The sequence below is a fragment of the Dermacentor albipictus genome, chromosome 7, assembly GCF_038994185.2.
Source record: "Dermacentor albipictus isolate Rhodes 1998 colony chromosome 7, USDA_Dalb.pri_finalv2, whole genome shotgun sequence".
In the NCBI taxonomy this organism is placed as follows: Eukaryota; Metazoa; Arthropoda; class Arachnida; order Ixodida; family Ixodidae; genus Dermacentor; species Dermacentor albipictus.
The window spans coordinates 78,217,619-78,241,891 of NC_091827.1; the positions used below are offsets into that span (position 1 = coordinate 78,217,619).

General features: G+C 47.6%; 2 protein-coding genes across 4 annotated transcripts in view; one reads left to right on the plus strand and one right to left on the minus strand.

The window, feature by feature from the left end:
* The window catches only part of LOC135899058 (N-acetylated-alpha-linked acidic dipeptidase 2-like), an 84,895-nt gene extending 65,948 nt beyond the window's left edge, over positions 1-18,947 (minus strand). For 2 of the 3 annotated variants that reach the window (XR_010563515.2, XM_065428302.2), the window contains exon 1: positions 10,544-11,106. The gene's annotated coding sequence lies outside the window, so the exon portion shown is untranslated. Of the gene's footprint in view, positions 1-10,543; positions 11,107-18,637 lie in introns of those variants that run through there. The other variant, XM_065428303.1, reaches the window with a different exon arrangement.
* LOC135899059 (uncharacterized) overlaps positions 5,540-24,273 on the plus strand; it is a 52,635-nt gene continuing 33,901 nt past the window's right edge. Inside the window, exon 1 of the mRNA XM_065428306.2 lies at positions 5,540-5,730. The gene's annotated coding sequence lies outside the window, so the exon portion shown is untranslated. The remainder of the gene's footprint in view (positions 5,731-24,273) is intronic.

Sequence of the window (24,273 nt, forward strand, 5' to 3'; positions counted from 1 at the left end):
ATACCAGCACAGACACTTACGCAATCTTCCGGCTTAAGAGCGTTCAATCAATTCCCTACCCTGTTCACGAATAGCGCTTTCGATTCGTCCCAAGGCGAGGTGCGAAATGAAAGAATGGGTGAAATGGTACGAACGTGCTTGGCATGGCGGCTCAGTGCTTATCGCGTTCTGGTGCTATCCACAAGGTCCCGGGTTCGATGCCCGCTCGCGGCGGCCGCATTTCGATGGAGGCAGACACGCTCGTGCAATTAGACTTAGGAGCGCGTTAAAGAAGAGCGCGTGTTGAAACCTGCAAGGCAGGGCGAGATTGCGACTACTTGTGAAATACAATATCACGCGTTCGTACAGGTCAATACCACCTCCATGGCAGGGTGTTTAATTCGTTTATTTGCCGCGATACTACATTCGCTGCGACAGTGTATTGCTGATTCGGCATTGCAGGATACCGCACAACGCTGAAGCAAAAGCTTACCTTAAAATGGGAGTTGCAGGGCGCATTCTCAACGTGTCCTTTCTTTCAGTCACGCTACGCGCAGATGTGGATATCGCCGACACCTGAACTGGGTTTCTTACGTGTCGTTTTATTGCAGCTATACGTCCTTGCGCCAGAACGCCAGTACCCAGGTCGGCACTTGAACCGATTTAAAGTAACCCACATCGAGCATTGCGTTGCAGTATTGCTGCTGGTATTGCAGAGGCAATTTTTTAAAAAAATAATCCCCCGTGCCGCAGACTTCGCATTCGGGCTGAAATAAAACATAAGGAGACCTATTGGGGGCGAGGACTTACGGAGTCGCCATCTGTCGGAAGCGCCTCCCTTGCGTAGTATGAGGGATCACGCGGCGCGCTCCTCGCAGGTTTCGCTTACGGCGTTCAACAAAAACACCACGCGGCAGCCCTCCTGTACATTTCTGTACGTACTCTCAAAACGAGGGAAGTTTTTTACTGTCGAAATAATAATCTTGGGGAAACCGAAAGCACAGAATTGTTTACAGACGCTATCTGTTTACCGATTACCTACAGTGAACGCCATTGCGCGCGCGGTCGCCGCGATGGAGTCTCCCGAACAGGCTTCTTGCGTGAAAGGTAGGCAAACGCTGAGAGCAAACTATGTGAAATGTGTTCTTATACTCGGCTGTCTGTATAAACAAATGGAGCATGACAGAATGAAGCCTCAATGCAGCGATCGCACGTGTTCGCAGTGACCGACTGCGTGTCTGCATGCATATCGGCGCACAATGTTTTGCTCTCGCTGCGTGCGCGTTTTCGCACCCTTCCGTGAGCTTTAGGCCGCAGGACATGAGCATTTGACAGTACACAGACGACCATTGTTGCGTGGGCGCTATCAGAACTGCTAAAAATAATTTAATTACAGAGAATTTGACGTCTGCGGCGAATATAATGGGCCATCACGACGATCCAATCTTCCTTTTCTAAATTCTTGAACGTTCCAGTATTAATTCTCAAGCTGCGTCGCACTGTATGTTTATCGGTCCTCTCAGCGTGCGAGTTTTCGCTGCTTCTTTTTAAATGAATGTTTGATGTTTTATGGCGCAAGGGCCAAGTATGGCCAAAGAGCGCCATGTCCGCGGTAATGACTTCGCAGTGTAATCATGAGTTCGATGAAGTTGGTGTGACGTGGCTGTAGAGGGGCCTTAAAAATGGTCGCGCTAAAGTGCGCAAAATCTGTATAATAAGATTACGGCGATGACTTATGACGTGTACTATGAACATTAAGATGCATTGAAATAGTATGATACGATGAGTAAAAAATATATAAGGTTATAAGACATGCTACAGCACTAGTGCCTCCTTAGAGCCTTTGAAAAACAAGGGCCTGGACGCATGTGCTATGCAAAACTGTTATCGCAGCGGCATCCTCTGGAGCGAGGATTCTCTACGAATTTAATGGGCATATAACGTGTAGTACGACATCATTTAAGAAGCTGAGGACTGCCTTGGTGTCAAAAAGCGGTTTCTTACCAAGAAACATAGCCGGATGTAGAGGGATGTAATGTTGGTAAGCAAGCGGAAAATGTTTCTTTCCCTCCATTTCGGCTTCCCGACACTCCAGGAGCACGTGGAGGACGGTAAGCCTCTCATCGCATCTACCGCAGATTGGAGGTTCACTTCCGGTAGCTGCTTCTTTTTCGTAATCCAGTGCATTAATTCATAACACAAACATGACCATATGCCATGCCTTCTTTTAATGTCCTTCTTACTGCTCCCTCACCATTCCAGTGAACTTCCCAACATCTATTATCAACGAATTCATAGACCAAACCCTCAGGGCATTAGCCGCGCAGCCGAGCGCGGGCGAGCGTCTCAGTGCGCATTTTCTGCTACTCTCCGAACATGCCAGTCCCGGCGACGTAGCAGAAACCTTCCCCGCGTCTGTGCTTGCTGCATATACCGAGTTGTAGCCAATGGCTCTCTGTCGGTTCTTCTGTTTCGCGAGCCAAGCTCCACTCAGCTTCTTGTCCTTCGGCTACGTGTGAATAAGGCTGACAACCGGCTCCGTTGCGTACGTCCGGCACTGCGGCACCGAGTGGTAGCCTACCATGCTGCACGCCTCCAAAGTGAGCCACTACCTATTATACTACTTTCAAATGTTGTCAAGCAGACACCCAAGGCGGGAAAGCCTCACCACTTAACCAGAATCGCAGCGCAGGTGGGACTTTCGTTTTCAGCTCGCTTCGGCGCTTCCGAAGCAGCCGACGCGGCCGCTGTGTCCACGCGATCCCTCATGCCACGTCACGCCGACGGTGGCGCCAGCTTTTCCAATGGCGGAGCTCGCGCCCAATTGTGTTTTAGAGCGCAGCTCTTCGGCGCCCGTTCCAGCAGCGAGCGTCGGCGTATTCCAGCGAACGAACACAGCGAAAGATGAAAGCGAACGCGGACCGCAGCGGAGGGGGAGGGGGATGAGAGACGCGAGGAAGAAAGCAGTGATGAGGGCAGCGCAACCAGGAGGCGGAAAGCGGAGGATGGTGTGGCGAAAAGGGTGACTATGAAAGCGGAGTGCTGACACGAACAGGCATGCTGCCAGCGCGTTGGCTTCGGACCCACTGCGCATGCGCTACTTCAACTGCGGCGGCGCCACCGCCGCTAGAAAATGCGCCGAGCGCGAGCCGCCTGTTCCCGCGTTCACGCTTTCTGAACAATGAGCGACGCAATCGGTGGAAATGCTTCGCTTCCCGCTGCTGCTAAACGAGTTACCGGAGCAAAGGCTGAGCACCGTCTCCGAGAGTACCTTGTCCTTCAGAATCAAATTCTCTGCCATTATATATCACGAAGTCAACACACCTAAACTGCTGCGCCCAAAATTTGCATTAGTATCGTAATCGTCGGTGAAGTTTTTTATTGAAGGGCATGGCATGCATGGTTTAGGACACCGCAAATACAGTCATTTGTTTCATTTTTTTAAGTTTCCCATCGAGAACATTTAAAACCGGCCTGCTCTGGTTCGCAGTTTGGCGACACTCCATTAATTCACCGTAGCTCGTGCAAACAGGACCGACGCACATAGGCCTGACCGTGTCTTACGATTTTTGTTCATTCCATCATTTTCCTCCTCCGGTTCTATTTCGGTCGCCGCTGAAAACGGCGATCGGACAAAACCGGCTTGTGTCGCGGATGCAGCCAGCCACTGCGACGACTGGCTGGCTGCATCTCGGCAATTCAGCGCAGCACACGTTAGACATGGAGGCGGCACACGCGTGCGCTGTGTCTCAGTGTAGCAGTTGTATTTTGCCTTCTTGTTTATACTGTACTTCGCTTTATACGCCGCTGTAAGACCTTCACGATAGCCCAAAACCACACCAGCCCATCGTCAAGTGGTAACTGTGCTTGTCGACTCGCAGCTTCTATTATGAAATTCATGCTTGGCGCTTTTTTTAGGCCACAGAAAGATTGAAAGAAGTAGTAGATAGCACAGTTGAAGTCCTTGAGCTAGATCACAGGAAGAGGCGGACATTGCTTGTACAAAAAAAAAAAAAGATCGAAATGCACAATTCAAACTTAACACAGTCTTACTGAATAAGCTTAACAAATTAATTTTTCGGGTTTAACGTGCCAGTAAGAAATACATGGTTACGAGGCACGCCGTACAGGTTAATTTTGACAACCTGGGGTTCTTTAACGTGCATTCAATGAACGGTGCAGGGGCGTTTTTGCATTTTGCCCACGTCAAAATACGGCCGCCGTGGCCGCGATTGTGTCCCGCCCCCTCGGGTTCAGTGACGCAACGTCCCAGAGACTAGGCTACTGGACGGCGGCTAGATGAGTACGCATTTAATTACTTTAACAGACATATGGCAATTTATGAATCGTAGCCGGTGACCTAGCAAAGCAGATCCACTTGGAACGATTTCAGACGACACAAGTTTCCGAGATGTGCGCCCCGAAATTTGTAATAAAAATGCAGTGTTGTTCTACATACTTTTCAAACAAAGCGTGGTTTGATGCGCTGAGGCACGGGAATATATGGAGCGTCAGTGCATTTCGTGGCAGTGTGTTTGGGAATAAATATATGGACCCGCCATGATGGTGTAGTCGCTTTCGCGTTGCGCTGCTAAGAGCGAAGGCACGGGATGAAATCGCGGTCGCATTTCGATGGGGGCGAAATGCAAGAAAAAAAAAAAAACGCCCGCGTACCGTGCACGTTAAAAAACCCCGATGGTAAAAATTAACCCGGAGTACCCCACTACGACGTGCGTCTAATCATATACAGGAAGAAAGGGGGGTTAACCGAGGGGCCCGATTTTTATTGGTCATATCATAAGATGCCAACAAACAGGGACACCAACGACAACATAGGGGAAATTACTTGTGCTTAATCAACGAAATAAAGAAACGATAAATAAATGGAAATGAAAGTGGATGAAAAAGCAACTTGCCGCAGGTGGGGAACGATCCCACAACCTTCGCATCATATACAGCGTGTTCAAAGTGAGACTTTCCGGGATTACAAAAAAATGCGAAGAGGAGCACACAGAAGTAATTTTTCTACCTAGGTTACGCGGCCAGGCGGTCGCAAACTGTGAGGATAATTGTCGTCGTAATGCTAGTGTTCAATTAAATTCGATAATGAACTTTTTATTTACTGCAGTTAGCATGTATGTTTGCATTGAAAACTCCGAAGCGGTGTCATTTGGTGACTACTCTGTACAATTTTAGTAAAGCGCCTGTGTCCCGAGATATGCACGTCTGAAATTTCAGCCCAGGCCGTTTAATTACGCATGCGAGACGGTGGCTGCCGCTATGAGGCCCCTTTCTTGTGTGACGCAGCTTCTGCGTATGACGCTCCGTCTGACAAGAATGCGGGGTGACAGGCGGCGGTGATTACTTTTCGTTCTTGGCCACCGTTTTCGTTCGTGGCCAGCGAAACCGAAGGATGACTTTGTGCGGCAGCTTGGCCCGGGTCTTTTTTTTGAAGCAATGACTTGCAGAGCCACGTACTGCCGAAGCAATCAAGTGCAGGAATACGATACTGGCTTTGGCGTTCTTTTTTTTCATTTCGAAGGCTCAAATTCATGCAAGCGCTAAGCACGAAACAAAGGTGACAACTGCCCGGCACTGGTAACTTGAGTAACGCCACTGGTAACGCCACTGGTAACTCGAGTTACCAGTGGCGTTCCAGGGACGCTGTACCTGTTTGAAGTGTGTGATTTGAGACCCCTGCATTGCCTACGCCTGAAAAGCTGCTGTGAAATAGGACAACTGTGAACTGGCGTGAGTAGTGCACTTCTTTGGTGTATGCCTGACGATTTTTTTTTATTCTTCGCGGCTTTGCGAAAGTGCTGAACAGATCAGGCATCGCCTTGCAAGAGCATCGAGTGAACCCCTGAGCTTCCATTATGTGCCTTTGCCTTTGCCACTAATTGCCTCTATTAAGCTGGGCCGTTGGAACAAGCAAGCCCTGCGTTGGGAACTTCTGCGTTAAAGAATGGCGGCTTGGTCTGGGTCGAGGTGCTATTATACGGCAGATAAAAAAACTGATGTATTGCTATCAATGGCGGAGATAAACGGCAATGCCTCATTAGCAGTGAGTCTGTACGCGTCTCACCATCCGCATCGGCGAGTTCCAACCAAAGTAACATTTGTTAGCAGTTTCAGACGTTTTCACACAACTGGCTCAGTTCACCATAAAGGCCAGCCCAAGAAGAGCATCACTGATGAGGACTTTGACATTGACGTCCTTAACTGCGTGCATGCAATGCCAAGCAAGCATCAGAGAGGTTACTGAACGATGCGGGAAAAGCGTGGGAACAGAGCACAACGTTCTAAAAATGCACGAATTTAATCCCTACCATGTGAGTCTTCATCAGGACCTAAGTGAGGCAGACTGAAAAACGGGCAGACTTTTGTAATTGGGGCCTAATAAAAAATTACCAAGATAAGGATTTCATACAAAGAGCGGTTTGGACTGATGAGGTTCGATTTTAAAGAAACGGCACGGTGAACATTAATAATGCTCACTACTGACCGGTCGCAAGGAAATCGTAACTGGCTGCGGCAACACAACCACCAAATTCGCTGGGATCTAAATGTACGGTGTGACATACTTCGGGACAGAATCATTGGCCCTCACTTTCTGGAAGGGAACCTCGATGTAAATATTATGCGCATGGAATTCTTGCTGGTATCGTCAATTAATTTGCCTGGAGTCACCCCTCAACGAACTGCGGCAAGTTTGGTTCCCACGGGGCCCCACCACATTTCTCCTCCCCTGCGAAGAACTGGCTAATGTGTAACTTTCCACGGCAGTGGACTGGACGCGAAGGAGAGATGTTTTGGCCGCCGAGAATCCCCCTGATCTCTCTCCACTGGACTTCTTTTTGTGGGGCTACGTGAAAAATCGCGTTTACGCACTTGAGCCCACCGATGTCAATGACATAAAGATGAGAATAGTTACCACCTGTAGAAGCATCGACCCGGAAATGCTGCGCAGAGTTGTCGACTCGACGCGAGAGTGGTTCATGTTGTGTGTTGAGGCGGAAGACAAGCATTTGGAACATTTTGAAACCGTTGGTTTCTTGGCAATTGTCATAATTCTAAGTTGAGTAAGCTTTGATATTACTCGAAACTAATATTGTGTAAGCAATGATATATTTGAAGCAAATTTCTAAGATGTTTGTATGTAGGCCATGAATTTACACTGTAATTGTGCTTTTATTTTGTTGTTCTTTTATTCCCACTTCTTCCGAAGTAATGCCGGAATCGGAGCTGTGTAATTAAAATAAATATGAATCTGACTACATTGACACAATTTCTTGCTTTGTCATGAGGACTGGCAGATGCGTTCGAATTTTAAAAAGGTGACAGAGAATACGGGCCATTAACCCGCGTTTCCTAAGCGTTGACAATACAGGGTCGTAAATTCTCTTTACGCATGAGAAAGGCGCCCTGGAAACTTTAATAATAATAATAATAATATTTGGGGTTTTACGTGCCAAAACCACTTTCTGATTATGAGGCACGCCGTAGTGGAGGACTCCGGAAATTTTGACCACCTGGGGTTCTTTAACGTGCACCTAAATCTAAGCACACGGGTGTTTTCGCATTTCGCCCCCATCGAAATGCGGCCGCCGTGGTCGGGATTCGATCCCGCGACCTCGTGCTCAGCAGCCCAACACCATAGCCACTGAGCAACCACGGCGGGTCCCTGGAAACTTTAGTGGTTAATCATGTGTTGTATAGCAGGTGACGCTGTCAACGTTATTTTACGAAATGGCATTAATTTCAATCAAGCTGCAGAAAAAGCTTCCATTATTATAAAACGAAGCAGAGCAGTATCGCTGCAGCTGAGTGCATAAGAAGTCTTAAGCGGCACCGCGTCTTGCCATCCACTCTACTAGCAATTGCTCAAAGAAACATTACGACGACAATTATCCTCCCAGTCTGCGACCGTTTGGCTGCATAACCTAGGTAGAAAAATGGCTTCTGTGTACTCTTCGCATTTTTAAAACCGGAAAGTCTAACTTTGAATAGCCTGTATAGTTTTGGCACGTGCAACCCTAGAATTTATTAACTATATCGTGTCTTCTTAAGAAATCAAGTGGATGCGCTGTATTAAGTCCCCGCGGCTACAGTTCGTGAAATACAGTATACAGTTCGTAAAATACGACAACCCGGCTCGGGTCGGGTCGAAAATGAACGTTTCAAGCTTGTTTGGGCTTCACTGTTGTCGCGGGTATGCTCATAACTTTTGAAATCAAGGAGAAATGGTATTAAAAGGTTAGTGCCGACTGTGCATTGAGTTTTCTCTTAGTTATTCTTGAAGCAGTGCTATCGAGGCTGCACACTTGTGCGCATGGCAAGTGTCACTAAACCTTTTCGTAGTGACACCTTGAAGTGCACTGGCTCAAAAGGACGAGACGTCTGCTACACGATGGACATACTTACAGCAGACGAAAGTTCACTTTGAGGCTGTGGGCTTGACGCGGCTGTGGGCTTGACGCACGTCTCAGACAAACAGCGCTACAGCGGTTACAGTCCGCAGCTTGTAAACGTTTCTTTCTTGTTGCGCTACTGTGCACTCCTGCCCGTCAGCGATACTCGAGGGAGTGCCGACGCGCTGATATCTTCTTACAGCTTCGTAAATAAGCCGGCAGGAGGCCGTGCTCGAGTGTTCGGCGATTAGAACCTCGACTGGTGTGAGCGAACATGAAAAGCACAGAACCACAGATAGCGGGGTTTTATTCTGTGACGGTGCGACGGACTAAATACGTCAGGTTACAGCATCAGTATAGGAGCTATAGGTATATCGGTTGCATTAACGGTGTACCAGTATGTCACCTATAATGTCATCAGCACTCCAGAATAATGAAAGCCCGATTAAGTGCCGGCTAGAACATCAATGCACTTCGCTACAGATTTTGTCGCTAATCACAGAATTTCTGCTAAAATGAACGTGCCTTCTCCGCCTGTCCAATTCACTTGCACATTTGCAGCTATTTCCCTTATGGGGATAATTAGAAATAATTAACCCCCGAGTAACTAGCAATGCTACCGCGATTGATTGTGCAAGAACTGTCCGGCTCCAAGTAATCGCGCTGACTTGACAGAATTGTATTGCCTGGCAAAGGCGATTTCTCATTCTACTAATAATAATCTTTCATGCAAGTAGGCATGTCCCAATTTTCATTCTGAATCCGTCAACACAAAGCTAAACAAAGCACGTGCCAAATAAACTTTCGTAGTGCGGCACATGATTAAGGTTCTACTTGCCTCTAATTTATTTCCCTAGTTTTGCTTCGCCAAAAGGGGGAGTGGTGATTTCGTTAAAATTACGAACCAAGCAGCCTTTACCGACAGCTTGCAGAGAACGTGTGGAGACAAAACATTTTGCGGGAACTGCATGAAGGCACGTGCCGAACTGCATTCTGTAGCGACGCCTCACGAAGCAGGCAACTGGTATTACGCACACTGAAAAAAAAAATAATTTACACCCTCAAAAGTGAGCAATGGGGCAGACAATTTTAGAGAGTTCTGGCAGTCGTACGAGCGCGAAAGAACGCGCATGCGCAAAGCCATGTCTCGACATCAGGCGTTGGTTTCGTTAGAGGGCGCAATATTGCAGTTTGGCAAGAGCTCGCAGATCCGGTATTATTGGTATTATTTTAGAAAAGGTAAAAAAAAAAGCAGTACTTAGTGCAATTGAGCGACGACGGCCTGGCGATGAAAACTACGTAATGGGGTGATGCGGACATGGAAATTATGAATAATTACTGATCTTTTATTGTTAGTATTAAATACAGAATTTAAGGTACGCCTATAGTGGGCTGCTCTGAATTATTTAGCCACGTGCTTAACGTCCACCCAAAAATATATATTTTTTTTCCCATAAAACCTTCACGCTCCGCCACCCCCGTACCCTTCCGCGTTTCTTCATTTCACTTTATTCATCTCCTACCAAAGTCACAGTACACGAGCATTCTTGTATTCTGCCCCCTCCAATGGTGCTCTCCCATGCTCACTTCAGAGAGAAAGGTAAATGGTATATACATCAAAGTTTGTAACTTGCGAAGGATTCTTCCAATTATTTATCCATAGAGCGACTCGATTGTGATGGCAACTCAATCTCGAATAAGCGCTTTAGTAAAGCAAGTATCTTATCCGTCCTGTGCGTCCCACTTTAGAAGCTGTTTCCACGCTGCTTCGGAAAGCGTTAATGAACACGGCGGTTTAAATCAGCATCATCGTTTTGGGAGCATTACCAGGGTCCTCCAATCATAGAAGCACCATGATATTACGTTGCTTGTAATAGCAGTGCACTTAAAGCGTCGCTCAAAGTGCAAATGCTGTCAGCACTGGCGCCAGCGTCGCAGCAGACGCCATCGGGCACGCAACACAATGCGAGGACGCGAACGAACCTGCGCGATAGTTCGGTGCAGCCGCTGCATTTTGTACGCGCCGCACGCGCGGGCAAAGTACTTTCCTCTGCTGCATGCGAGTCCAGCGAGGCCGCAATGGCGCACTGAACTGAACACGCACGCATACATGCACGCACACCGAAGCACGTAAAGGAACGCAGCTAACTCACCGTGGTCTTCCCCTGTAATGCAAGCGACGCTCGTCCGTGCGGCGCTACCGCACAGCGCGCCGCACGAGGTTGCCGAGGTCGCACGAAGCACGTGCACGCCGGCGGGGGCGGGGTAAGTCACGTGACCATCACCAGCCGCGGCGTCCTCGAGCTGACGTCAGCAGCGCAAGTGAAACGAACGGACGGGAGCAGAGACGCGCACGAAGCCGACGGCGTAGCTGCGGTGCGGTTTGACCCGTCTCGCCGGCGCTCGCTTGGGCGACCTCGTAAAAGCGGCGCGGGCTTTGTTTTTTCCTTCTCAGCGCTTCCGACGACGAGACGCGGTATCGGCTTGGCTGCGTGCGGCGAGCAGGGCAGACGCGAGTGACGCGCCCGGCGAGGCGGTGTTTCAGCTTGCGTGCGTGCTAGCCAGCTGCCTGGCCCTGTGTCTGAGGACGGCTCGCTGCAGCGCGCCGGGATGTGTTGTCTCCGTTGCGTGCTCAGGAGTGAGCCAGCTGTTGTGGCGTGATGATTGAAGAACGATATAGTTATCCCAGGGACACGAAGCGGAGTGTAACTGAATGAATCGGTAGCGCCATCTAACCGCGTAGGCGCGAAGTTGGTTGTGTTTTGACGCAATAGCGTTAACGAGCCTCTATTAGCCCCGAGAACGAACTACAGGGGCGCTGCGAGCGCCGCTCGCGTGACGTCAGGGCAAGGACTCGCGCCTGTCGTCTGCTACAGTTCGGGCGGTGTCCGGTCGCTTTCGGCGGTGTTTTCGTTTGCGCGCCCTCGTTCTCTTTGCTTGTAGACTTATGGCGGTCGTCTCATATATATTTTTACGACGTCTTCATTTGCGAAAATTTATTCAAAGAGCTTATTTCTTAGACGACAATGCAGCTCTCAAAGGCAACGCTACAGTACCAGCCATAGGAGCGCAGACCAGCCCATTGCGGGTTTTTCAATCGACAACCGCACAAATATAGAAAATAAGAATCCAGTTATGATACCATACCTGCAGCGGTGCATCAAGTATATCACAGGCGCTGGCTATATATGACTTCTACAACAGTTACAATCCGCTAAAACTGGTTTGCTCACGACAAGTAGTTCATAGTGTAATATCGAATTTTTGCGTTTCTTCACAGAAACGCTCAGCGGTAACACGAGGACTTAACTAATACTGCAGTTAGGTTCTACAAGTACAACTTGCTTCTTTGACTGCGCCTTAAAACTAGGCGGTTCTTCACGTGTTTATTTCAAGCGGCGGCAATTTGAAATAAAGCTAATGAAGGCTTACGTCAATTTACAGAATACAAAATGGAATATACCAATATATATTCCCTTTTCTGTGCTACACGTTCAACTCACTTGAGAAATTTACTGGTGCTTGTTATTTGAGGAATATGCCGTGTGGTCGGACCCACGCAAACAAGGATCAAGACTCCGCCAGGCTACAAGACGCATTACGCAGCACGGACCTGGCGGAGCAGCTCTGGGCCGTCCAGCGAGCCCACGATGCGGCCAGGGAGTTACAACTCCCGGTCCCAACGTGGGAGTAGCCCGCTCTATGGGACCTTGCGCCCCGTAGCTCGCAGGACCTTTCTATAAAGTTACTCCATCCATCCATCCACATGACGAATTTGTTTGGCGAAGTGACACAGGCTGCTCGGCCTAAATTTTTTAGTGAAATATGCCTGTTGGACCGCATGCTGCAGACAGAAAGAAGTCGAAGCGTCAATCATTAGTAGTATAGAACATATTGAAGATATAATTCCCCTGTGGAGGGTCAAAAATCAAGTGAATATATATGTAAGACTTGTGGTGTTTTCTTTATGAATGTTTGCGATTAGATTTGAGCAAACTTTATTTTGCCTGCAGTTGGGCGAGGTTCTCTTTTATGTACCGACGAAGCGAATAGTTCTCCGTTTGCACAATTAAACAACGTTGGATCGAGACATGGTGAGACAGAAAGTGCTTGAATTTTGCTTTTCTGGGCAATCTAAGCTGCGCTGTAGTAGCTCGAGAATATTTTAGCCATCCCAATTGAAGCTGTAAAAACATGCTTTATGGTTTCAATTCGAAATTGTAGTGAATTGATGGGTTTCACGAACAAAGCGTGCCTCGCCATACCGACAGTCGGTTGCTACCGTTGCGTGATGGGTGTGCCATATTGTCGATAAAGGCTACTGAAGGCCACTATGAAACATTTCATCGCTTGCAATTGATTGGCTCTCGATCTCAACAACGAAACTTTTCTCTCAGGTGATTGCTACTATGGTATTTGTGAATTAACTATGTAAACACTCTACATGACGCGCCGTCATGTTAGCAGCCAAGAGCGATTCGTTTTTTGGAGGCCTGTTTCGTAGAGGGGTGAAACTAGCAGCAAGCTTTTTCATAAAAGATGGGCGCCTAACTCTTTCTTTTACGTATTAATAAATGGCCATATTTGGCTAAAACAACTCATCAGAGTAATAAGAATCATGATGACAGCTTCGCTGGGCAATGTCTTTCTAATACGGGTAACATGCTGACGCCAATTACCAAGATTTTTCTTTCATGTAAAATGCAATGTCTCTCATAGCTAAATTCTAAAGGAATGTTAAGTGTTTAGCCAAGCATCGTACACAACTTCGCGTATTGAATTTGCGGACATTCTTTTTACGCAAAACTTATGGACAGACACGGCGCATATATACATTGTAAAACCACTAGCCCCGTTCAACGCTACATAGCTTGCGATATCCATGCCCCAAATTTTATTGACTCACGTGCTTTAGGAGAAGGAACTGTGGTTCAGGCATGGCAGCAGAAAGAAGCCGACATAGCCTTCAATAAGTGCGGCACGAGCCACCCATGCCTCAAGCATACACGAAGGGAACGAGCGCGCGCGGCCGCCGAGCGAGACGGAGCGAGCGGCGTCCTGGCCGTGACGTCACACGCGAGAGGGCGCCACTCCTAATTCTCGCCGCTAATAGCGCTAAATTGGTCGTTCCGTGGCGGACGTCGCATCGGCAAAAATATTTTAGAACCACCTATACCCAGACCTTTCAAATGATGCAAAAAATTGACTTAACTAATTGATTTTCTCAAGCTAAAATACGTAGCAACATTGTAACCTATGACTTGCACACAACCTACAGACATGACAGCACTCGGATTGTAATTTGACTATAAGAGAAAACATTATTCTGTTACTCGAAAGCACACACACACGAACTGGCTGCTGCGTTCACAGAGCGGCCGCTGCGTTCACAGTCCGGCCGGAGCGTACGCCATTTTGCGCATGCCGGCGCGATGGGTGTCTTAGGGACCACGAAGCGACGCGCCAGGTTGCTTGCTTTAATTCAAGCTGGCGCTCGCCTCCGCCGCATCGTAAAGGCCCTTAAACTTCGTAAAGTAGTGCCACGCTTTGAAGAATGCCGCCTCTTCCTGGCGCGCTCTGGCCGACGCCGCGTCACTATTGGCCTAATAGCATCACGTGGGGCTCGCGCCGTGCATCAGCATCCATTTTTGCTCGAGAAGCGCCTGCGGAGCGGCGAGGAGCGCATGTTGGTGCCGTTCTACTCTCGAGCAGTGTAGGCGACGCCACGGTCGTGCGGGGAGAGTGAAAGAGAGGAGAAACGAGGAGGTGTGAAGGCGGAGTAAGAAAGTGTCACTACTTTACGAAGTTTAAGGGGTTTTAGCGTATCGAGGCCAACTCGAGAGCCCGTGGCTGCACCACAAAGCTCGCCTTCGTGCATAGCGTTCGCGGCAAGCGTTTCCACGTAAACATTACAGTTACATACGCTCCAGTTGCCGGGAAGCGTGAGAAGCAGTCAGGGATCTTTGAATGCTATCGCGTTCCGCTCTTAAAGGCGAAGCTTAAGCGTCCTCCAAATTTTTTTGAATGGTGTTGCGGGATTTATAGCACTCCTCAAGGTACCGCAAAAATGCGTTACTTTGGGCTGTACGTACATGTAATAAATGAGGAAATGAAGAAGCGAGATGCGACAGTTAGGTAGCGACTAAGTGTGTCTATCATACGCTATGCGATTGCGCTAGATAAGAAGGCATGGAAGTGCGCATGGGTCAATGGGATGTTTTACGCCATCCAAAAACATCTCCCTGGATCCGCGCATGCATCGCTCTATACTTCTCTTGCCACCGATAAAGCAACAAAGCTTCGCAGAAGTTATCAGCCACCTCCAGCCGCAGAAGTGAGCGTCCCCCGAGGTCACTGTCAGCTCTACACACCATAGCCACGGTGCACTAACGGGTGTGACAGACACGTATGTGTCGCTTTAAGCGTTGTCAGTGACTTCTATGAGAAAGGTATCGTTTTTTTTTACTTTTACTTTTTACTTTTTTACTTTTACTTTACGGGAAAACCAGCATTGAACTGGTATCAGTCGAAGAGGAAGTCGAAGAGGAAGAGGAAGATATCAGTCGAAGAAGTGCAGAGCAAAATTATTGTTGCGTAGTGACTCAGAAACATAAACTATGAGAAATGGGTAGAAAGAGTGCAGGAGTCTCTGTCTTGGAAGCGTAGACACGGAATTGAGGATGAAGTAAAGGAACTTGGCAACCAAGTGCAATAGAATTGGAGGTACCCGTACGCAACCGGAGCTGTCCAGAAAGCAAGAGCAACAAACAGGAAAAACAGGTGGAAAAGATGGAAACAACAGATTTCTTGTGCTTTACAAGGACCGCAAACAAACAAAAAAAAAATCTGCGAATAGAGATCTGGCACATGTGTAATCAGGGCGTATAAGGCTGCATAAAAAAGAAAATAACTATCTATGCCAATGATTTCATGTAACGCGTGAGACAACCCGACTTATGCGTCATGTTTTGAGCATTTCAGTTTGTTGTCGTGGGACTTTTCGGGGTGTATTTGCTTCAGAGCAGTAAAATTGGTTGAAGACCAGCATTATTCCTTCCTCTAGTCGTTTGTTTTCTTGTAGGGTGTTTGGTTTCACCTAAGAACTTGTAAATGCCCCAAAGAAATCAGGGGGACAAAACTGTACAACACAAACCATAGTGCCTCGCTTTGCTACGATTCGGGCTGGCTGTCTGGGCGCAAACACACAATGGAACACATACTCGCGACAGGATGAAACCTTTGTCTGCTGGTGTAAAATTCTGAAGACGACTCACGGCACCCTGTAAAAGAGTGCCAATATATTGAGCCAGTCAAGACCGCAGGGAACGCTCGCTTTCCCGAAGCGATAGAGTTCAATGCTAGAACGAGCGTTAACTATAGTCAGCGGAGAAGATCAGCAAGAAGGATTGGAGTCTTGCTGAAAAAAAAGCAGGGGAGATATGAGGACAGTATTATCACACACAGAGGTAATTTTACAAGGTAAACTGGAGATAGGCAAACTGTTAGATTGACATAGATATATCGTAAAACCGGTGCTAACACATGGGGCACAAACTTGGACTTAAACGAAGAAGCTCGAGAACAAACTAAGCTCCCCGCAATGAGCAATGGAACAAAAAGTGTTAGGCATGACGATAAGAGACAGGAAGAGAGCGGTGTGGATCAGAGAGCAAACGGGGATAGCCTTTATTCTAGTTGTCATTGAGAGAAAAAAAAAATGGAGCTCCGCAGGCCATAAACAGCGTAGTGTAGATGACTGGTGGACCATTACGTAGCCAATGGAAAGGAAGCGCAGTCGACAACGATGAAGTTAGGAAATTTGCAGACACAAGTTGGAATCAGCTAGCGCAAGACAGCGTTAATTGAAAATCGCAGGGAGCAGCTTTCGCCTTGCAGTGGACATAAAAATCGGCGACGATTAGGATACTGCTTAATGAGAAATTTGAGCTCAGCTGAAATTTTCATTTCGTGTTTTCACTTCGTTATAAATTGAGGCACAGCATTTCAGAGAAACATGTAGCAGAATCGGCGATCGTCGAAAATTTCTTCTGCGGGTAAAACGCGTCGGATTTTATACGTGACTCGTCGAAGGCATCCAGTGTAATCGCTAGTACCGCGTGGCTTCCGGAAAGTACTATACAATTCGCGTCGCGCATACAACCAGATTACGAAACAATAGCAAACTATAAAAATCGAAACAAGCGCGATCGAGACCAAACCAAGCAAACTAAACAAGCGCGAGTGAGAGCTGACGCGAGCAAACGATAGTACGAAACGAGCGGTCCGGCTGAGACCAGTTACGAGTGCGAAACGAGTGGTTGGGCGGGTCCGCATGACACCAATTTCCCGCACGCACGTCACTGAAGACCCAGCCGTCATTGGTCTCCGCCGTTCGCGGCTCGCGTCTCTCGTTCCCGCTCCGCGTTCGCTCTTTTATCTTTCGCTGTGCTCGTTCACTCGGTAACGCTGCCGACGCCGCCGACGCTCGACACAGGAACGGGCGACCAAGAGCTGCGCTCTAAAACAATGGTGGTATTCTGTAAGAGTCCACCTAGTGGACTGTCCATTTCGCCCGCTGCTGATTGGATGTAGCTGTACGAGCGAGGAGGAGACGAGCGGCCCCAGCCAATCAGGAACGGCCGAAACGAACAGTCCACTAGGTGGACTCTTATAGAATACCTCCGTAGGCTGAGCAACCTGATGATGATACCGTAAAACATAAGTAGCTCACGGAGGCTGGGTGATTATTTTGCATCACTCTAATTAAAAGACGATGTAAACAGAAATCATCATCGTCTTCATCATCATAATTGTTGCAATCGTTCCATTTCTGTGTGAAAATGGGTTTGTTGTGTCAGATTACGTCATCTGTTCTCGTCACGAGCGCTGTAGTCAAAGGGACGAACCTCATCTATCCGACTATAGTATGCATTTAGGGAAGTCTGTAATATACGCTCTTGAGTGTGGGCGAGTTAATCGACGGCTCTAGGTCAAGCTATTCAGGTGATCCACTATTTAATGTAGGTTTGTGTTCGTTCTACCATCACACTAGAGCATCCTTAGCAATAAGTGCACTCGATACGAAAGCAACGTAGGATTCACAAGCAACGTAATGTGTAGGATCCAAATTTTCCGGTTTGTAATCTTTGGTGGCGGAAAAGCTGAGGTGTAATTCCAGTTGATGCTCTATACTGCAGTATTTTTTTAAGCTTTTGGGGAAGGCTTCTCCAAGTACGTGTTACCTATCGCCTCGCCCATTAGTAAAGAATAAAGCTCTGGCGCATTAATGAGTTTCTTGAAATCAACGGATCTGAGTGGACACTCACCGTATTCAACCTCAGTCTCCTACTGTGTGCCTGGCTCTCACTCCTTCTGCCTTACCTTTGTTTCTTTCATTTACTTGTCCCATTTCTCCCGTGCATGATCAGTCACACGAACATGCGTCTTGTTAAGTGCCTTGCGTTTTATAGTTTTATTTCTTCCTTATCAAGCAACTGCAAATATAATGGCGTCATAAGGCCCTATCGGTTAAACGATTCATGAGCTGATTTGTTGTTACCAATCGCTCTGCGGCTTTTCCTTATTTTACCTTTTGGGACGGAATGCGTCTCACGCAGTGTCTATGTTAATCTTTTTCGATTCGAGAACCTAGCATTAAAGAATTGTATCGCTGCTATTGTGGTGCTATGAATGCATATTGCATTCATAACAAACCGTGCTGGCTGGCTTCAAATCGCGTTAACGGTTGTCACTGACGCTATTGCACGAAGAAAACCTTCGTTTACGTGCACCGAGAGTTATAAAAATGGAGTCATGTTTATAGGCAGCTATTATTTCACACCATTTTGTAGTAAGCTCTGCTAATCCTTACTTTGACTCTCTGATAATGCACATACCATCTTAAACCATGCTCTGTTCCACCATATATCAGAATAAAAGAACCATGCAACATGAGAACAGAGAAACACAGTTTTCATCAAGCGGAAGTGGCGGCTTCTATGTCCAAGGCGAGATTTGTGCGAACTCTTCTGCTGTCCGGTAAACTATAGTGCACACCATGTCACATAGCAACTCGCTGGACTGTTCGCAGACTGCCAATTTGGGGCACCCTGCTCATCTGAAAGTAATTGCTCTTTTGTCTTGCGTATGAAGCAGCGATAGTAGACATGGTCATTCCCGTACCCCCCCCCCCCCCCCTCCTCTCCTTTCCCAACCATTTTTCCCATCCGTGGATTGGTTATACGTACTTGCGGTAGAGCGGTAGATGTTCCTTGGAAACGATGACACACGGTAGACAAAAGAGCCGAAATCGACGACCAACGCGGCTTGAAGAGCGCCGTGGACTCACGCGGCCAACCACTCGATGGGCCTTCGGGCAAAGACTGATACGGTGGCTGCGGTGGGAGCAGTTTGCCACACGGAACAGTCCCAGGGAAGGGCGCGCAATGGAAAAGGCACGCTCTAGACACGTGGATGAGAGATACACAGGGGGGCCGCGAGAACCGCACCCGAGGTTCGAACGCTCCGGGCACCCGACGAGCGCGGTTCCTCGGGAGTCCGAAGGTGGGGGTGGAGAGGGAGGGAGGGGGGTTGCGAGAGGTGGGCGGGGTGGGGTCTGGTCCCAGAATAGCGAGTCGTCCGTCTCAAACGGCTTGCTGTACGGGTGCCTTCCGGAACGTGTTAAGAAGGGAAAGAAAAGGATTCTCTCACATACCCGTTTGTCTGAGTGTCTATATACACGCGCGCGCTCCGCGCTTAGTGGGAGAGGATTCCGAGCGCCTAGAGGAGCCTCCTTTTGCGTGGCCTTCGGTATAACGGTTTGGCGAAACCGTTGGCGCCTAACCGAGCGGGCGCGAAGTTTACGAGCGGGCGCTCTTTCAGTGAGTGGTGGCATGGAAAGCTTCATTGAAGAAGCTTAACGGGGGAACGCGGTTTGTGGTATAGTGTGCACAGGTACGTTATGACAGTGCGTGTTTTTGCGTTTACGAAACGCCACCGCGGAAACGCGCCATGTCACACAAATATTTAGGCGTTATGTTCTCAACTTGTATTTGGATGGGCGAACCAACGTGCGAACAAACGCGTGAATGACGGCTCGTTACTTGATGTATGAGGAGGGTCGTTCCACGCTAACTGTCCCAACCGTGGCGTTCGAGAAAAATGATTTCTCTCAAGAAATTGCAAAAGCATTAGACGTATGTGAGCATTACTTGCACAGCATTTAGGCAGAATATTTTAAACGGGAAGAAAATTTTGCGCACGTGACGGCCATTTGAATTTCACGAATTAATGGAAAACCAGGTGCAAAAAAACAAAAGAATAACAAATTCGCCCAAAATGGACGGTTTTGCGCATTCGTTTAAAATTTTAGCTTTTGCGTTCGAACATTGTTCTTTCATTATACAACAGTTTCGCCAAATAACTTTATGGTTTTTACTCCTTAGCACAGAGGTAAAAATGCACAAATTAGAGCGTTTTCGCGAAATTTTGCGCAAAATATGGTCAGGGGAGAAAGCCTGGAATCACTTTTATTGGCCTTTCCCTAACACGTACTATCTTGTAAAATTTTATTTTCGCCTATGTGATTGCCTGTTTTCGCACAGGCTCTAAAATAAAAGCCCGAATTGGGCAAAAACGCTATGTGGCCTATGTTTAGATGTTGGTAACGCACTAAGGTGGCTCATGAAAAAATAAACAGAAAAGCGGATATCATTAAGAAGAATAATAACTTTCGCCATGTAAATATCGACCAAAGTAATTTGCGTTTTCATTGAGAAAAGAAAAATTGAATTTGAGTCCCACCACTGCATCATTTTGGTTCGCGTTTCCACTTCACCTGACAGCATGTTGGCGGGAAATACAAATCATGGTGTTGCGGATGCTGGTATGTGTGGTGCGGAATAAATGCCGAGATCCCGAGGAGGTCGTAAGAGTTTGAATCTTGAAGCTAGGCTTATTTAGGGAAGAGCGACATTGGGCCCTTCATGCTACTAGAAATATACGTATGCGGCTGCCTACGCGTGAAGTGGTAGAGCGGGCCACAAATCACTTTCATGAGCGTGAACTGGAAGCACCACTTGGGCGACACATGTTTAGTCACTGTAAAACCAGTGAAAGCAGACTGGCTATCTGGTCAATATTATTTATACGTAGCTTTATTCAGCGTATTTTACTAGTTCTGTGTTGTCCATGCTATTGTTCCTGCTACTTCGGCCTAGATAGACATTAGTCGGCAAAGTTTTTATTGGGACAGGAACCACAGGGCCTTTGTGATGTCACACCTCAGGAAACCATTTTTACAGAATACTTTCATAAATGTACTCAGAAAAAATGAAAGTGATTTGTGGCCCGATATAAAACTTAACGCGTAGGTGGTCGCATATGCGTATTCCCAGTAGCATGTAAGTGGGCAGTGTCGACCTACTTTAGGTAAGCATATACCTTCAAGATTGACATTCTTACGAACTCCTGGTGATCTCAGCTTTTATTCCGCACCGCACAGACCACCATTGGCACCACCCTGGTTTGTATATCCTGCCAACATGCTATCCTGTGAAGTGGAAGCGAGAACCAAAATCATGCAAGGGTGGGAATCAAATTAAACACTTTTTTCTCGACCAAAACGCAGATTACTTTCATCAACATTTACGTGGCGAAAGTTGTTATTCTTCTCGATGATATGCGCTTTTCTGTTAATGTTTCTGTGGACCATATTAATGTGCTACCAACGTCTAAACATAGGCCATGCAAGCAGCGTTTTTTGTGAAATGCAGGCGTTTATTTTAGGGCCTGTACGCAAGACAAAGGTGAAAATAAATTTTTAGAAGAGAGTAAGTTTTAGGGAAGGTTTTATAAAGTTTTTTACAAGTCTTTTCGCCTAAGCGTTCCTATTTGTGAGAAATTTCCCAAATATGCCAAAATCTACGCATTTTCACCTTGGTGCTAAGGAGTAAAAAGCAAAGTTATTTTGTGGAACCATTTTATAACGAAGGCACAATGTTCAGACAACGCAAGAACGCAAATTTTAAAATCATGCGCAAAACGGTAAATTTTTGGCGAACTTTTATTTTTGCACTTGGTTTTCCTTCAATTCGTGAAGTTCAGGTAACGCTGACGTGGGCAAAATTTCTTTCCATTCAGAATATCTTGGGAAAACACTGCGCAAGTCATTCTTATATACGGATAATTTTTTTGTAATTTTTTTAGAGGAATAATTTTTCTCGAGCGCCACGGTTTAATTGGCCACAAGTAATTATCCGAACACAAGGGGCGCAGTCGGCGCCGTCAACTTCACGCTGTCACAATAACCGCGGCGCGTGCAAGACCGACCCACGAAGTGCCAGACCGTCTCCAAAGCGGGAATGGCTGCAAGAACGACGCGCACCCTCACTCTACGTCACTTGGCTCTGCACGGAGGCCATGTCAGCGTTTTGCCCACCACTGCTGGCATAAGCGTCGCGCGCGCAAACACAACCGCTTCGACCGAACGCAACGCGCACTGAGCGGCAGTAAAACTTCTAGGGACAAACGCCGACGGTTTCCCTTCGGTATGAACTCGTGCACCTCGTCGCTGCGACGCCTCAAACGCCTCCTACGGCGCTTCTCGTCACGAGAACGTTTCGAAGCGCCTCGTGTTATGATCGGCGCGCTGCACGTGTTCCAATCCAACCGGGACGGGGCGCACTTCAGAGAACTGCGGATAACCGGCAGCCACGTGGAGCGGGGTCAGCTCAGCGAAGTTCTCGAGGGGAGCTAATTGGCGGAACCTCCCCATGAGCTCTTCGAGACACCAGTCAATGTGCTACCCGGCCGCGCCACCAGGGACGGCTCCGTGTTCGACGAAGCAGGCTTTGTGCGCAACACGACAACGCCGCCCTGTTCTGCTATGAGTGGGGGAGTTGCCGCTTGGAACGCCGACAGGGGCTCCTTCCCGCGTTCCGACCAAGACGCAACACAATGTGCTAACCGGGACGGCTCAGAGTTTTACGAAGCCCCTCTGACGTTGGCTCCGGACCATTACACCTGTGTGTGTGTGCGGCACGTGTATGTGAGTCCTCATCCTCCTCCAAGTCGACAGCCCTCATCCTCCTCCAAAAGGGCGGGTCATCTTAAATGACGTCGAACTATGACGTCGAGCGGAGAGCTTATAAGCAGCGATTGTCGGCTGCTAGAGTGTGCTCGTTGTCGTGCTTGAAATGTACTCGTGAGCTGCGTGCTCGTAAGCTGTTTGCTGTATGCTCGTCTTGCGGGCTCCATTTGGGAGTCACGCTAGACTGTCGATGTATGTCTTGTCTAAGATGTAAATAATGTAAATAAATCCTGTTCACCTAGTCCCTCCCAAGTTCATCCCTGCAACTACGACCGCTCCAATCCTTACATCTGAATGGCAGCGGTGAGATCGGCCTACAGCTCGTAGATCGTCCGACAACTCTAACAAATGGTGGCAGCGGCGAGATCGTCCGACGAATCTAATACTCGTAACTGCTACGGTTGCTTTGCGTTGCGCGAAAGCAGTTGCCTCGCGTTTGGTTGAACACCTTTCAAAAGAACTTCAATCGCTAACGCCATACGTTCCTATTCAGTTTTCATTGCTTCGCCGTTCGGTAAAAACTGCCAGTTCCCTACTTCCACTGCGGACAGCGATGATATGGACACTCCGAGCAAATTTTTTCGCCGTCAGCGTTACCCTGTGGGCATGCTGTGGGCTCCGCACATTTGGCGAAGCTTTCACAATTGCATCTTCTTTCATTGATTCCCTGATACACGGTAAAAAGTGCACCATGGTTGGAGTACCGGGATCTTAACGCTATGTGCTCATCCATGCCGCATATTCGGGCTACATCGCTACACTATACAACCACCAAAGTTCTTCAAAGTAGGTCTTAAGTTCTTTACTAAATTATTCCTCGAAATTTTGAGAATGGCAGTCCAGGAACAAATGTAAAGAAAAATAACATTCATTGCGCACGCCTTTTATCCTAAATCATCTGAAACTAATGAATATGAAATGTGTAAAACAATATCAGCGCTCGAACATGAATGTGATGTAATTTTATTCGCGTAGCTCTCCAGGGGCAGCATATAGACACCTGTGAAGTGTCATTAGAGGTCCTGCAGGGGGTGTTAAAAACATTTAAAGGTGCCCGAAATTTAGGCGCACTCGCGTATGTCGCGTCCGCGTTACTCGGAGCCGCGTGTAGTTAGAACACCGTGTAGGAAGTTTCAAGCGCAGCGCTAAGCTTTGCTGTCGCAGTCAGTGTTTCGCTCACCGGGTGAAAAATGCCAATGTTTAGTAATGTTAAGAAAGTGCAGTAGAAAACATAGGCTAATGCCGCATCTTATGCATATATAAAAGCAGCACCTAATAGGTGTCGCATGGGTGCATTATACCTGGGTGGTTTCACAGACGAAAAAAAAAAGATGATTTGACGTCAGGCTATTTAGTGTTTCCTGTTACAGGGCCTTACAGTGCAAACAAGTACAAGAAGAGGGAACGTCCTCGTCCCATAGTGCGCTGCAATTCACAGTAAATGAAACACAAATATAGAATTTCTAGAATATGAGTCACAGATGCACTATAAACGATTCGAGAACTCAGCAAAAAGTTCTTTATAAAGTACAGATATCAAGTTGTGCGCTCTTTTTCTAATTTAGAAGGTATTGGGGTTCAGATATTTTTTCTCGGTATAAAGTACCAGGACGTTCAAGAAACTTGCTGCTATATATGATGAAAGTGAGAGCGACGTCATCACAAAAGTTGCTTGCAACCTTCCGTGTTTTTGGCGGGCTATATGAATATGCTTGCCAGCATGCAGGTGTCAATAGACCGTTTTATTGTGGGCGCCGCCATTTTGCGATCACAGCGCCGTCTATGATCCGGCGC